Raw genomic sequence first — 14,522 nt, forward strand, 5'->3', positions numbered from 1 at the left:
TGCATTTTCTGGAACTAACCTATTAACAAGATGCCGAAGTGCCGATTCTTTGTTTTCTGCTGTTTTTGGTTTCAGAAATCCTAGTAACGAAATATTCTCGGAATTGGACGAAATCAACGCCCAGGGTCCTATTTTGCCACGAAGCTTCCAGAAGACCGAAGAGGAGACGAAGTGGGGCCACGAGGTGGCCAGACTATAGGGCGGCGCGGCCCAAGCCCTGGCCGCGCCGACCTATAGTGTGGGCCCCTCGTGCCGCCTCTTTACCTGCCCTTCCGCCTACAAATAGCCTCCGTCGCGAAACCCCCAGTACCGAGAGCCACGATACGGAAAACCTTACTGAGACGCCGCCGCCGCCAATCCCATCTCGGGGGATTCTGGAGATCTCCTCCGGCACCCTGCCGGAGAGGGGATTCATCTCCCGGAGGACTCTTCACCGCCATGGTCACCTCCGGAGTGATGAGTGAGTAGTTCACCCCTGGACTATGGGTCCATAGCAGTAGCTAGATGGTTGTCTTCTCCTCATTGTGCTTCATTGTTGGATCTTGTGAGCTACCTAACATGATCAAGATCATCTATCTGTAATACTATATGTTGTGTTTGTCGGGATCCGATGGATAGAGAATACTATGTTATGTTAATTATCAAGTTATTACCTATGTGTTGTTTATGATCTTGCATGCTCTCCGTTATTAGTAGAGGCTCTGGCCAAGTTTTTGCTCTTAACTCCAAGAGGGAGTATTTATGCTCGATAGTGGGTTCATGCCTCCATTGAATGCTGGGACGATGTGAGAAAGTTCTAAGGTTGTGGATGTGCTGTTGCCACTAGGGATAAAACATTGATGCTATGTCTAAGGATGTAGTTATTGATTACATTACGCACCATACTTAATGCAATTGTCTGTTGTTTTGCAACTTAATACTGGAAGGGGTTCGGATGATAACCTGAAGGTGGACTTTTTAGGCATAGATGCATGCTGGATAGCGGTCTATGTACTTTGTCGTAATGCCCAATTAAATCTCACTATATTTATCATGTCATGTATGTGCATTGTTATGCCCTCTCTATTTGTCAATTGCCCGACTGTAATTTGTTCACCCAACATGCTTTTATCTTATGGGAGAGACACCTCTAGTGAACTGTGGACCCCGGTCCTATTCTTTACATCGCATACAATCTACTGCAATACTTGTTTTACTGTTTTCTGCAAACAATCATCTTCCACACAATACGGTTAATCCTTTGTTACAGCAAGCCGGTGAGATTGACAACCTCACTGTTTCGTTGGGGCAAAGTACTTTGGTTGTGTTGTGCAGGTTCCACGTTGGCACCGGAATCCCTGGTGTTGCGCCGCACTACATCCCGCCGCCATCAACCTTCAACGTGCTTCTTGGCTCCTCCTGGTTCGATAAACCTTGGTTTCTTTCTGAGGGAAAACTTGCTGCTGTGCGCATCATACCTTCCTCTTGGGGTTCCCAACGAACGTGTGAGTTACACGCCATCAAGCTCTTTTTCTGGCGCCGTTGCCGGGGAGATCAAGACACGCTGCAAGGGGAGTCTCCACTTCCAATCTCTTTACTTTTTTTTTGTCTTGCTTTATTTTATTTACTACTTTGTTTGCTGCATTATATCAAAACACAAAAAAATTAGCTGCTAGCTTTACTTTATTTACTGTCTTGTTCTCCATATCAAAAACACACAAAAAAAATTAGTTACCTGCATTTAGTTTACTTTTGTTATCATGTCTAGCTCTGTACCTGTTACTTCTTCACCTGAGGAATTAGTTTTTACTTTTAAACAAGGGGATGAGGAAAGTTTTAAAGATGCTTGGTCCAGGATTTTTACTTCTTATCGTAAAGCTGAACCTCAAATGACTCTAAGTTTGCTCCTTAGTAATTTTTATTTTGGTCTTATGATTCGCTATAGATATGCCTTGGATGCTCTAGTGGGAGGAGATTTCCTTCATTGTAATGGGGATCAAGCTTTTAATGCCATAAAGAAGTTGGTTGCATCACATGATTCAGCTAATAACTTTGATTCAGCCCTTATTAGCATTTATAATAGATTAAACACTCTTGAGACAAGTGCATCTCGCTTAAATGAAAATTATGGATATATTCGTAACCGTCTTGATCAAGTTTTAGTGAACTCTGAACCTTCATTGTGGGATCCTACTATTAAAATTGTCATAGGTGACCAAACTCTTCATGCTAATTGTGATATTATGACTGAATTTTGCCTAATGCCTAAGAGTATTCATAAATCTTTGAAACTTTGGGAATTCGCTGAAGGGGGAGAAGGAATAACTCTTATTGATAACTCTGTTATAATTCCTAAAGGGATAGCTGCGGGTGTGCATACAACCATTCTTGGGAGAACAATATCCATTGATTATCTTGTCATTGAATGCGCAGGAACAGGACAAATCACACTCGGAAGATCCCTGCTGAAACTATTGGGAGCAGTCATAGACATGAGAGAAGGCACCCTAAAATTCACCTCTACACCCGGGGGTAGCCATATATTCCCTAAGCCAAAGGGTAAGAAAAAGGACAAGAAAGGTAAGGGTAAAGCCCAAGGTAATGTCGATGCTTCGTCTCTCGATAATACTTGATATACACTTTCTGCGCCTAGCTGAAAGGCGTTAAAGAAAAGCGCTTATGGGAGACAACCCATGGTTTTTACTACAGTACTTTGTTTTTATTTTGTGTCTTAGAAGTTGTTTACTACTGTAGCAACCTCTCCTTATCTTAGTTTAGTGTTTTATTGTGCCAAGTAAAGTCTTTGATAGTAAAGTTCATACTAGATTTGGATTACTGCGCAGTTTCAGATTTCTTTGCTGTCACGAATTTCGACCTGCCTCCTTGTAGGTAGCTCAGAAAATTAAGCCAATTTACGTGCGTGATCCTCAGATATGTACGCAACTTTCATTCAATTTGGGCATTTTCATTTGAGCAAGTCTGGTGCCATTTTAAAATTCGTCTTTATGAACTGTTCTGTTTTGACAGATTCTGCCTTTTATTTCGCATTGCCTCTTTTGCTATGTTGGATGAATTTCTTTGATCCATTAATGTCCAGTAGCTTTATGCAATGTCCAGAAGTGTTAAGAATGATTGTGTCACCTCTGAACATGTTAATTTTTATTGTGCACTAACCCTCTTATGAGTTGTTTCGAGTTTGGTGTGGAGGAAGTTTTCAAGGATCAAGAGAGGAGTATGATGCAATATGATCAAGGAGAGTGAAAGCTCTAAGCTTGTGGATGCACCGGTGGTTCACCCCTGCATATTCTAAGAAGACTCAAGCGTCTAAGCTTGGGGATGCCCAAGGCATCCCCTTCTTCATCGACAACATTATCAGGTTCCTCCCCTGAAACTATATTTTTATTCCGTCACATCTTATGTGCTTTGCTTGGAGCGTCGGTTTGTTTTTATTTTTGTTTTTGTTTGAATAAATGGATCCTAGCATTCACTGTATGGGAGAGAGACATGCTCCGCTGTTGCATATGGATAAGTATGTCCTTAGGCTTTACTCATAGTATTCATGGCGAAGTTTCTTCTTCGTTAAATTGTTATATGGTTGGAATTGGAAAATGATACATGTAGTAATTGCTAAAATGTCTTGGATAATGTGATACTTGGCAATTGTTGTGCTCATGTTTAAGCTCTTGCATCATATACTTTGCACCCATTAATGAAGAAACACTTAGAGCTTGCTTAATTTGGTTTGCATATTTGGTCTCTCTAAAGTCTAGATAATATCTAGTATTGAGTTTTGAACAACAAGGAAGACGGTGTAGAGTCTTATAATGTTTTCAATATGTCTTTTATGTGAGTTTTGCTGCACCGCTTCATCCTTGTGTTTGTTTCAAATAACCTTGCTAGCCTAAACCTTGTATCGAGAGGGAATACTTCTCATGCATCCAAAATCTTTGAGCCAACCACTATGCCATTTGTGTCCACCATACCTACCTACTACATGGTATTTCTCCGCCATTCCAAAGTAAATTGCTTGAGTGCTACCTTTAAAATTCCATCATTCACCTTTGCAATATATAGCTCATGGGACAAATAGCTTAAAAACTATTATGGTATTGAATATGTACTTATGCACTTTATCTCTTATTAAGTTGCTTGTTGTGCGATAACCATGTTTCTGGGGACGCCATCAACTATTCTTTGTTGAATATCATGTGAGTTGCTATGCATGTCCGTCTTGTCTGAAGTAAGAGAGATCTACCACCTTAATGATTAAGCATGCATATTGTTAGAGAAGAACATTGGGCCGCTAACTAAAGCCATGATTCATGGTGGAAGTTTCAGTTTTGGACATATATCCTCAATCTCATATGAGAATAATAATTGTTGCCACATGCTTATGCATTAAAGAGGAGTCCATTATCTGTTGTCCATGTTGTCCCGGTATGGATGTCTAAGTTTGAGAATAATCAAAAGCGAGAAATCCAAAATGCGAGCTTTCTCCTTAGACCTTTGTACAGGCGGCATGGAGGTACCCCATTGTGACACTTGGTTAAAACATGTGTATTGCGATGATCCGGTAGTCCAAGCTAATTAGGACAAGGTGCGGGCACTATTAGTATACTATGCATGAGGCTTGCAACTTGTAAGATATAATTTACATAACTCATATGCTTTATTACTACCGTTGACAAAATTGTTTCATGTTTTCAAAATAAAAGCTCTAGCACAAATATAGCAATCGATGCTTTCCTCTTTGAAGGACCATTCTTTTTACTTTTATGTTGAGTCAGTTCACCTATTTCTCTCCACCCCAAGAAGCAAACACTTGTGTGAACTGTGCATTGATTCCTACATACTTGCATATTGCACTTATTATATTACTCTATGTTGACAATTATCCATGAGATATACATGTTATAAGTTGAAAGCAACCGCTGAAACTTAATCTTCCTTTGTGTTGCTTCAATACCTTTACTTTGATTTATTGCTTTATGAGTTAACTCTTATGCAAGACTTATTGATGCTTGTCTTGAAGTGCTATTCATGAAAAGTCTTTGCTTTATGATTCACTTGTTTACTCATGTCATTACCATTGTTTTGATCGCTGCATTCATTACATATGTTTACAAATACTATGATCAAGGTTATGATGGCATGTCAATCCAGAAATTATCTTTGTTATCGTTTTACCTGCTCGGGACGAGCAGAACTAAGCTTGGGGATGCTGATACGTCTCCGACGTATCGATAATTTCTTGTGTTCCATGCCACATTATTGATGATATCTACATGTTTTATGCACACTTTATGTCACATTCGTGCATTTTCTGGAACTAACCTATTAACAAGATGCCGAAGTGCCGATTCTTTGTTTTCTGCTGTTTTTGGTTTCAGAAATCCTAGTAACGAAATATTCTCGGAATTGGACGAAATCAACGCCCAGGGTCCTATTTTGCCACGAAGCTTCCAGAAGACCGAAGAGGAGACGAAGTGGGGCCACGAGGTGGCCAGACTATAGGGCGGCGCGGCCCAAGCCCTGGCCGCGCCGACCTATAGTGTGGGCCCCTCGTGCCGCCTCTTTACCTGCCCTTCCGCCTACAAATAGCCTCCGTCGCGAAACCCTCAGTACCGAGAGCCACGATACGGAAAACCTTACTGAGACGCCGCCGCCGCCAATCCCATCTCGGGGGATTCTGGAGATCTCCTCCGGCACCCTGCCGGAGAGGGGATTCATCTCCCGGAGGACTCTTCACCGCCATGGTCGCCTCCGGAGTGATGAGTGAGTAGTTCACCCCTGGACTATGGGTCCATAGCAGTAGCTAGATGGTTGTCTTCTCCTCATTGTGCTTCATTGTTGGATCTTGTGAGCTGCCTAACATGATCAAGATCATCTATCTGTAATACTATATGTTGTGTTTGTCGGGATCCGATGGATAGAGAATACTATGTTATGTTAATTATCAAGTTATTACCTATGTGTTGTTTATGATCTTGCATGCTCTCCGTTATTAGTAGAGGCTCTGGCCAAGTTTTTGCTCTTAACTCCAAGAGGGAGTATTTATGCTCGATAGTGGGTTCATGCCTCCATTGAATGCAGGACGATGTGTGACAGAAAGTTCTAAGGTTGTGGATGTGCTATTGCCACTAGGGATAAAACATTGATGCTATGTCTAAGGATGTAGTTATTGATTACATTACGCACCATACTTAATGCAATTGTCTGTTGTTTTGCAACTTAATACTGGAAGGGGTTCGGATGATAACCTGAAGGTGGACTTTTTAGGCATAGATGCATGCTGGATAGCGGTCTATGTACTTTGTCGTAATGCCCAATTAAATCTCACTATATTTATCATGTCATGTATGTGCATTGTTATGCCCTCTCTATTTGTCAATTGCCCGACTGTAATTTGTTCACCCAACATGCTTTTATCTTATGGGAGAGACACCTCTAGTGAACTGTGGACCCCGGTCCTATTCTTTACATCGCATACAATCTACTGCAATACTTGTTTTACTATTTTCTGCAAACAATCATCTTCCACACAATACGGTTAATCCTTTGTTACAGCAAGCCGGTGAGATTGACAACCTCACTGTTTCGTTGGGGCAAAGTACTTTGGTTGTGTTGTGCAGGTTCCACGTTGGCGCCGGAATCCCTGGTGTTGCGCCGCACTACATCCCGCCGCCATCAACCTTCAACGTGCTTCTTGGCTCCTCCTGGTTCGATAAATCTTAGTTTCTTTCTGAGGGAAAACTTGCTGCTGTGCGCATCATACCTTCCTCTTGGGGTTCCCAACGAACGTGTGAGTTACACGCCATCACAGTGCGGCTGACGTACTGACAAGCGACTCACATGAAGATCTTGTGGCGGCTTGTTATTTTTGTCTTCTTTAGATGGTTGGTTTTCATAGAAACTTTGAGTGATCCGTGATATGTAATAAGGTTGTAACGCAGCACTTCAACAAAGTCAATAAAGAGCCGTATGCATCGATTGATGCAGAGACTGGGATATACCCCGTATCGAAAAAAAGGTACTTGGTGTTCTGGTTGCCACTTTCTATGGAGATTGTGGTCGACCGGGCCGTGGGCACAACAACGGTAACACTGATGGTAGACTGGGCGACTGGCAATGGCTGATTTCGGCAAGAGGATCGTGAATGGTACACCAAGCGGGGAAAAAGTACTACATCAAAGGTATGTCCACTTTGCATAATCGTGTATGGAACAACTAAGATAATTAGCAACAAAATGGTTGGAGAAATTCACTGCATAACTGAAATGAGATGGAAACAACTTCAATGCCTGGTTTTACTTGACCATGTTGGAAATCTGGAATGCTAGATATTTGTTAGAACAAATTTAGCTGGCTTTAGATCAGAAACTACTCTACAGACTGACATTTGGTTCCTGTCTACACTTGTGGTACATCCACTTCACAACGCTCTTTTTAGGACTGACATAATTAGTGCGTACAAATTCTTAGATTAAAGGTGGATGGAGGATAACCGTCTCCTTGGATTCATCTAATGATAGCATAGTTTCTCAGCCAAACAAACAATATGCTCTGTAGATGATGACCTAATTCTTTGTTCCACTGTTGATGCATAGGATACAAATAATCCATGACAACAAAAAATCTGGCGCAGTAGAAGAGTCGCCGAATTACAGCGCTAAATAAGAGAAAGAACAAACACCGATTAGCTAGAAGAGAAGAGCATAAATATGGGGCTAATCTAGTCTAGTAGCTAGCAGTACATAACTGAACCAAATCTACATGCTTCAGAAAGAACGATACATTAAAACCAGTAGAATGGTTTTTATGGAAGCAGTAGAACAATAACCACATGGATAGATCACATGGCCAAAACCCACAGCCGTGACATTGGTAAGGTAGAACTGACTCCCTCAAACGTACTGTAGCACTGTGCACTGATATGCAACACCAAAATACACTGCAAGAAGGAACAAAAATAGGTTGGAAGTCTGCCATAGAACGTCATTATCAATTCAGTTGTGGCTGTCGCTTGTTAGTTGCTTGAAACCGCCGTCACGGGTGCTGAGCGCCAATCCCAACCAACACAGAGCTCAACACCTGATATAAAAATAAGAGAAAATTTTAATACCTCAATGAAAGAATGACGTGAAAGTTAAGCACATGCAGTTGTATTTGAATTTTGAAACTGAAGCAACAGTCACGCGGCAGCACCCCCCGCTATCATCTGTAGGAGCAAACAATCATAATTAGCACTCCTTCAGATCTGTAGTAAGTGTCAGGGCTTAAGTTCAAGTTTGATCTGCCGCAGATACGCAAAGTATGTCAATGGGAAAATCACCACTCTGGTTCATTCCGTGAGTATATCATAGCTGGAGATCATTAGTATTTTGAGCTGATAGCTTCTAGTTTCTCACGGAAGGCCGCTGGATATGTTTGCTACCTCTTTCATGTGGGCCGAGTAGAGTTGTAATCCTTGAAGAAAGAAATTTTCAGAATCCAATCTGGTTGAAGTATCTACTGGTACTGTTATTACATCAGTATTTTCTGGATTAGCTATTAGTCCAGCCAGTGTGCTGCTCAACCATGCAACAGGATTGGCTAATCAATAGAAAAACTAAATTGGTATACCATGGGAGATTCGAACTGTTCAAACAAATGTCAGAAGAAGCAGTTCCTTAAAAAATTATCGAGCGCTCAAGCAACATTAACCATCAACGCTATTCCAAGTCATTCAAACTGTGCTTGGCTTTGGCTCGTAAAGGGCTTGATGGTCATTTCATCAATTTGATCCACGCTTCTATTGCTTCACCAAACTTCTCAGTACTTATAAATGCTAAGCTTATTCTAGATTCAGGAGTAGTAGAGGCATTCGACAGGCCCCTGTCACCTAGTCTCTTTGTCCTTGCAGTTAACGAGTTATCTTTGACGCTACAGCAAGCTCTACAGGACAGAGAATTGTCTGGTATTTCTCTTGGACCAGATTGTCCTCCCATACACTCTCATGTTTGCAGATGATCTCCTAGTTTGTGGGAAAGCAAACATTCAGGAAACTTGCACTATATTTCACATTATAAATCAATTTTGTCAACGCTCAGGTTAAATCCCTAATTGGAACAAATCAGCTATCTTGTTTAGTAAAAATGTTGGCTTGCAGAAAAAACAAGGTATCAAGCAGATTTTCCAGGTACCCGACATGGACAACAACACCATACATTTGGGGCATCCGTTGATCCTTCCGGCAAAAGATAGGTCAGTGGCTTATAACTTTATTTATGACAGGTTCAGATCAAAACTCAATGCTTACCAAGCCAATCCGATGTCCCATGCGGCAAGGCTGGCTTTAATCAAATCAGTGTTTGCTTTCATCCCTGTATATTATATGTCAAACATCCTCTTTCCAAAAAAATTCCTTAGCAAATTTACCGCCATTATCAGGAGTTTTTGGCTTAAGTTCAAGTTTGACAGAGAAGAGCCCCCTCTTGTCGTAGTGCCAAGCAACATGATCAGCTATCTGGGCACCTTGCTAGCCGGCTCCCAAAAAGAAAGAGCGATCAGTCCCATGCACGCACATACAAAATGCATACGGAGTGCGCAAGTTTTTCTTTCTTCTTCCAATTATTTCACATTTAATTTTTTTAAAATCTGGATATTTTCATATTCCGAACATTTTTAAATATACTTTTTAAACATGAAAATTTTCAAATGAAAACGGTTCACTAGGTAAAATGGTTCAAAATTGAAAAACAGTTTCAAAATACAAAGTCAAGGAATTGGTTCACCCTTTGAGGCGGGTTTGGGGTCGTGCGGACAACTCGCCGTCAGGACGCGCATCCTCCCATGGCCGGTAAGGTCAGTGAAACAAAAGGCCATTACTTGTTTTTTTTGGGGTGGCTACATGTTTTCATTCTATGATAGATCTAATTAGACCAAACAAAGCTACATAGGAGCTTGTCCAGCTTCGGGCATAGCCGGCTTCGCTCTTCGGCTGCCCGGTAGCAGTCGAGCTCTACCCATGCACGGCGCTCTGCCGCCATGAACTGGCGGCCACTCTCCTCAAAGGCCACCATGTGGCGAGAAAGCTTCAGGAGGATGGAGTCGACAAAGTCATCTGAGGCTTCCAGGGCTCGCTGTCACGCGCTCTGGAAGGACTCGAGGAGAACTCGCTGCTCCACGAAGGTTAGCGCATGTAGGTCGCCCTCGCCACCGACGACATGCCCCGGTCCTCATCGCTCGCCATGGGGCTTGGAGGGTACCTCTCCCACGCGACCTCGCTAATATGGGCCCAAGTGGTGGCACTACAGGAATGGACGCATACGCCGACGGCCAGCTACCCTCGGCGTAGCCACGCCTGGCCCTCGACGTAGGCTACGCCGATGGCAGCCCTCGGCGTATGGCGTCGGTGTTTAGGTCCCTCGGCATAGACAATATTGCCGTCGGCGTAGCCCGGCCCTCGGCGTAGCACGCTACGCCGACGGCAAAACCGTCGGCATACAAATTTTAAAAATTCAAATTTTCTTTTTTCCAAAAAAAAATTTCAAAAAAAATATATTTTTTCTATATGCCGAGGGCTTTGCCGTCGGCATAGAGTTTTAAAATTTTTAAAATTTTAATTTTTTTTACACCGTTTTTTTTTCTTTTTTTTACTTATTTATCTTTCACCATACACTTTTAACTCTAAGTAGACTTAATCTTAGGTCAAATTACAATTCTGGTTAAACTTCCCAGTCGGTCACCCATCCTCACACTACTTCAATCTCAGCACGCTTAACTTCTTGGTTCCATTCGGATGAGCTTCCCTTAAAGAATTGACACATTGCTGATAATAATAGCTATCAACTCTATTAACCCTTGGACCGTGATGTCACAACTCTTTATTTTTGAATTCCAAACAATTACTTAAGTAAACAATAATGAATATATAAGTAACAATTATTAATAATATTGAATTCAAATAACAACAAAATGATTTTTGTTTTTTTGTTTTTTTCTATTTAATATGGAATAATTAATATCTTTAAATCGAAAAATCGGAATTCCACAAATAATATGTCTAAATCGATCAAAAAATGAGAGGAATCTAAATATAACATCCACATCATCATTTGAACCTAAAAATTAGAGGAATCCAAATATGACGTCCAGTTTGCCATCTAGCCAAAACGGCCCCCTCGGGAGATGCGAAATGGCCGTACCGAACGCGCTGGTGCACTGTTCACCAACATGCTAAACGGAAAAAGTTTAGCACATAAAGTGATGTGCTATAGACCTAAAAACATTTTTCGCGGAATTTATTGAGCGACGGAAATTGTACCCCTATTTCAAACCCGGTCAGTTTCCAGCGGATTCGGCGGGACACCGCAGGAAGTCGCAGAGATTCCCAAATAGCTAGCGTGCACATATGGCATGTGATATGTGGTACGAAGGTGGTGTCCTACCACTACGCGGAAGTCTCGCGCAATACTAAAATGCGCCCCATGTAGCTGCTTCACAAAAAAAACCCGTTTTGGCACCCTGAAAATGAAAAAACCATCTCATATGGGTCAGATTGGAAATCCGCTCCCGGGGCCTTCCCATCCCAGGTACCACACACGTGCCAAATATGGCCTCGGTCCGACAAACTATACGGTGTCACCGGCCGTTTCCTACTTATTTGCCTAGAAGCCTTAGAACTCTAGACGTGATAGCTCTGTTTATGAAGGGTTTTCCAAAATAAATGTTGTATCCTAATTATAATTTTTGGAGTGGTTACTAGGACACATGAAATGACGCCATGCGGCTCCAAGGGATTTTCTAACTTAGTTTAAATTGCCATCCGGCCAAAACGGCCCCACGGAGATGCGGTATGGCCGTACCGGGCGCGCTGGTGCACCCGTTCACCATCGCGCTAAACGGAAAAAATTTAGCACATAAAGTGATGTGTCAGATACCTAAAAACAATTTTCGCGGAATTTATTGAGCGACGGAAAGTGTACCCCTAGTTCAAATCCGGTCAGTTTCCAGCGGATTCGGCGGGACACCGCAGGAAGCCGCATGGATTCCCAGATAGCTAGCGCGCACATATGGCATGTGATATATGGTGCGGAGGCGGTGTCCTACTACTACGCGAAGGTATCGCGCAATACAAAAATACGCCCCATGTAACTGCTTCACAAAAAAAAACCGATTTGCCACCCTGAAAATGAAAAAACCATCGCCCATGAGTCGGATTGGAAATCCGCTTCCGGGGCCTTGCTTCCCATCCTAGGGACCACACACGTGCCAAATATGACCTCGTTCCGACAAACTATGCGGTGTCACGTGCCGTTTCCTACTCATTTCCACTAAAAGTCATAGAACTCCGGACTTGATAGCCCTGTTTGTGATGAGTTTTCCAAAATAACTGCCGTATCCCAATTTCGTCTTTTGGAGTGGTTACTAGGACACATAAAATGACGTCATGCGGCTCCGCGGAATTTTCTGACTTCGTTTAATTTGCCATCTGGCCAAAACGGGAACCCGATGACATATAAGAAAGTGTTTGAATTGTTACTATGTTAACATGATACTGTACATGATTCAAATATGCATAATTTTCACATAAATGGATAGAGGATGTTTCTCTGAACATTTTGAACATTTTGATACCTTATACGTATTTTTCTGACAACATATAAATTAGTTATGATTTTTACAAAATTAAACAAATTTGAAAAATAGTCTAGGCCGAGGGTGGCCGTCGGCGTAGCCCTGTCTACGCCTAGGGCCAAGTATATGCCGAGGACTGCCCTCGGCGTAGACTTCTCTACGCCGACGGCAATGATACGCCGAGGGTCAGACTGCTGGCTGGCCGTGCCGGGCCATACGCCGACGGCCCCGACATTTGGCCGTCGGCGTCCGCCACGGCTATCGGCGTACGTCGCCATTCCTGTAGTGTGGGTGGGTGCGGTTAGACAAGGCTAGCGTTGTCTGGCCTGGCCAAGTTCCCCGACAGCAACGATTTGATAGGCACGACGCCATGCGCGGGCTGGAAACGGCACGGACAGGTGGGAGAAATCGACGGCAAAATGGGGCGAGGGCGGGAAATGCCGCGCGCAGGCGTGGTGCTCGGCGGGAAGGGGCTGGGGTGAACAGGAAACGGTGGCGTCGCTATTAGCCATCGATTAACAGTAGCAGCGGCTGTCATTAGCAGCTGCTTATGTTGTAGCGAGGATAAAATGCGGTCTGCCGTTTGAGCCGCCGGAAAGCATAAATGGACATGGACCTCTCCCATATCCGTGGGCTAACAAACGGATCCGAACAAACGGTTTAGTTGCTTGAAATACAGTCCACCGTTGAACCTAGTGGTTAAATCTATTTAATTAAACTTTCCAAAAGCGTATCGGGCAGAAAAAAGCGTTTACAAGTTAACCTTTACTCCATGGTGGTAGTAATCTATGGTACCAAGCGGATTGCACATGAGTGTATCAAATCGTGTGAACCCAAAATAAGTGGAATCCCTTACAATGTTTATTAGCTATACTCATTTGCAATAAAGAATCTTCAATACCAAGTATACTGAACCCATTATTACTCCCAAGACACATTTGACCACAAAAGTCCAATAAAGAATCTTTCCAACAATTAGATTTCTACTCTAGAAGTTTCTATAAATACGCTTACCTAATCACATGCTAAAACATCTATTAAGATATTTATAAACCTTGTGATATGTGATTTGATCTTTATCATAAAATGTACAATGAGTTCATGGAAAGTTTTGAAAATAAATCTCCCTCTGTTCCTAGATATAAGGTGTATAGTTTTTGGCACGGAAAATCAGAAACACACATGAAGAGAAAACTACACTAGGTATTGGAGGGATTGATCATGGACAATTGACATGATAAAATAGAGGAGTTCTCAAAAGATTGGAAACACAAACAAATCCCTAAAAAATCCACATAGATTATCCAATGCAATATACTTTATATTTTGGAGCACCTTATATCTAGAAACGAAGGGAGAATTAATTTATGAACAGAGTTACAAGGTTAATTTAATTATATATGAATGCAAGCTATTTTTAGCGGCATATACATTGCAAGTGTATAAGAAACAACACTTCTACTAATATTTGGATTTTTAATTGGTTATCAATGAAAAATTAGTAAGAAACTAATACCCGCTAAGACTATAAATATGTTTTAAAAGTACAGAGTATAAGAGCTAAGTATAAAACTATATTTATTTCAATTAACCACAGTGAAATTTGTGCTTTGATTAGCCTGGCTAAAAGATACATTGACAAGTAGGTTAAGTTTAGACTGATATATTTTCATTGGATGATGGGAAAGGGTATATGTAGGTATTATATTGTCCGCTTGAATTGAAAATAGTTGTTAGGAGTCACACCAGTGTATCCATCATGTGACAGCATTTATGTTCAGTACCGTACATTTTCATGTGCTTAACATAGCTGGAATGGTGCAGAATCGTGCAACTTCGAATTACAGATCCACTTTGATCATTTTTGTGCCATAGATATTTATCTAACAATATTTCTATCGATCTACTTTTCTTGGTGACTATGT

The sequence above is a fragment of the Lolium perenne genome, chromosome 4 (genome assembly GCF_019359855.2).
Source record: "Lolium perenne isolate Kyuss_39 chromosome 4, Kyuss_2.0, whole genome shotgun sequence".
In the NCBI taxonomy this organism is placed as follows: Eukaryota; Viridiplantae; Streptophyta; class Magnoliopsida; order Poales; family Poaceae; genus Lolium; species Lolium perenne.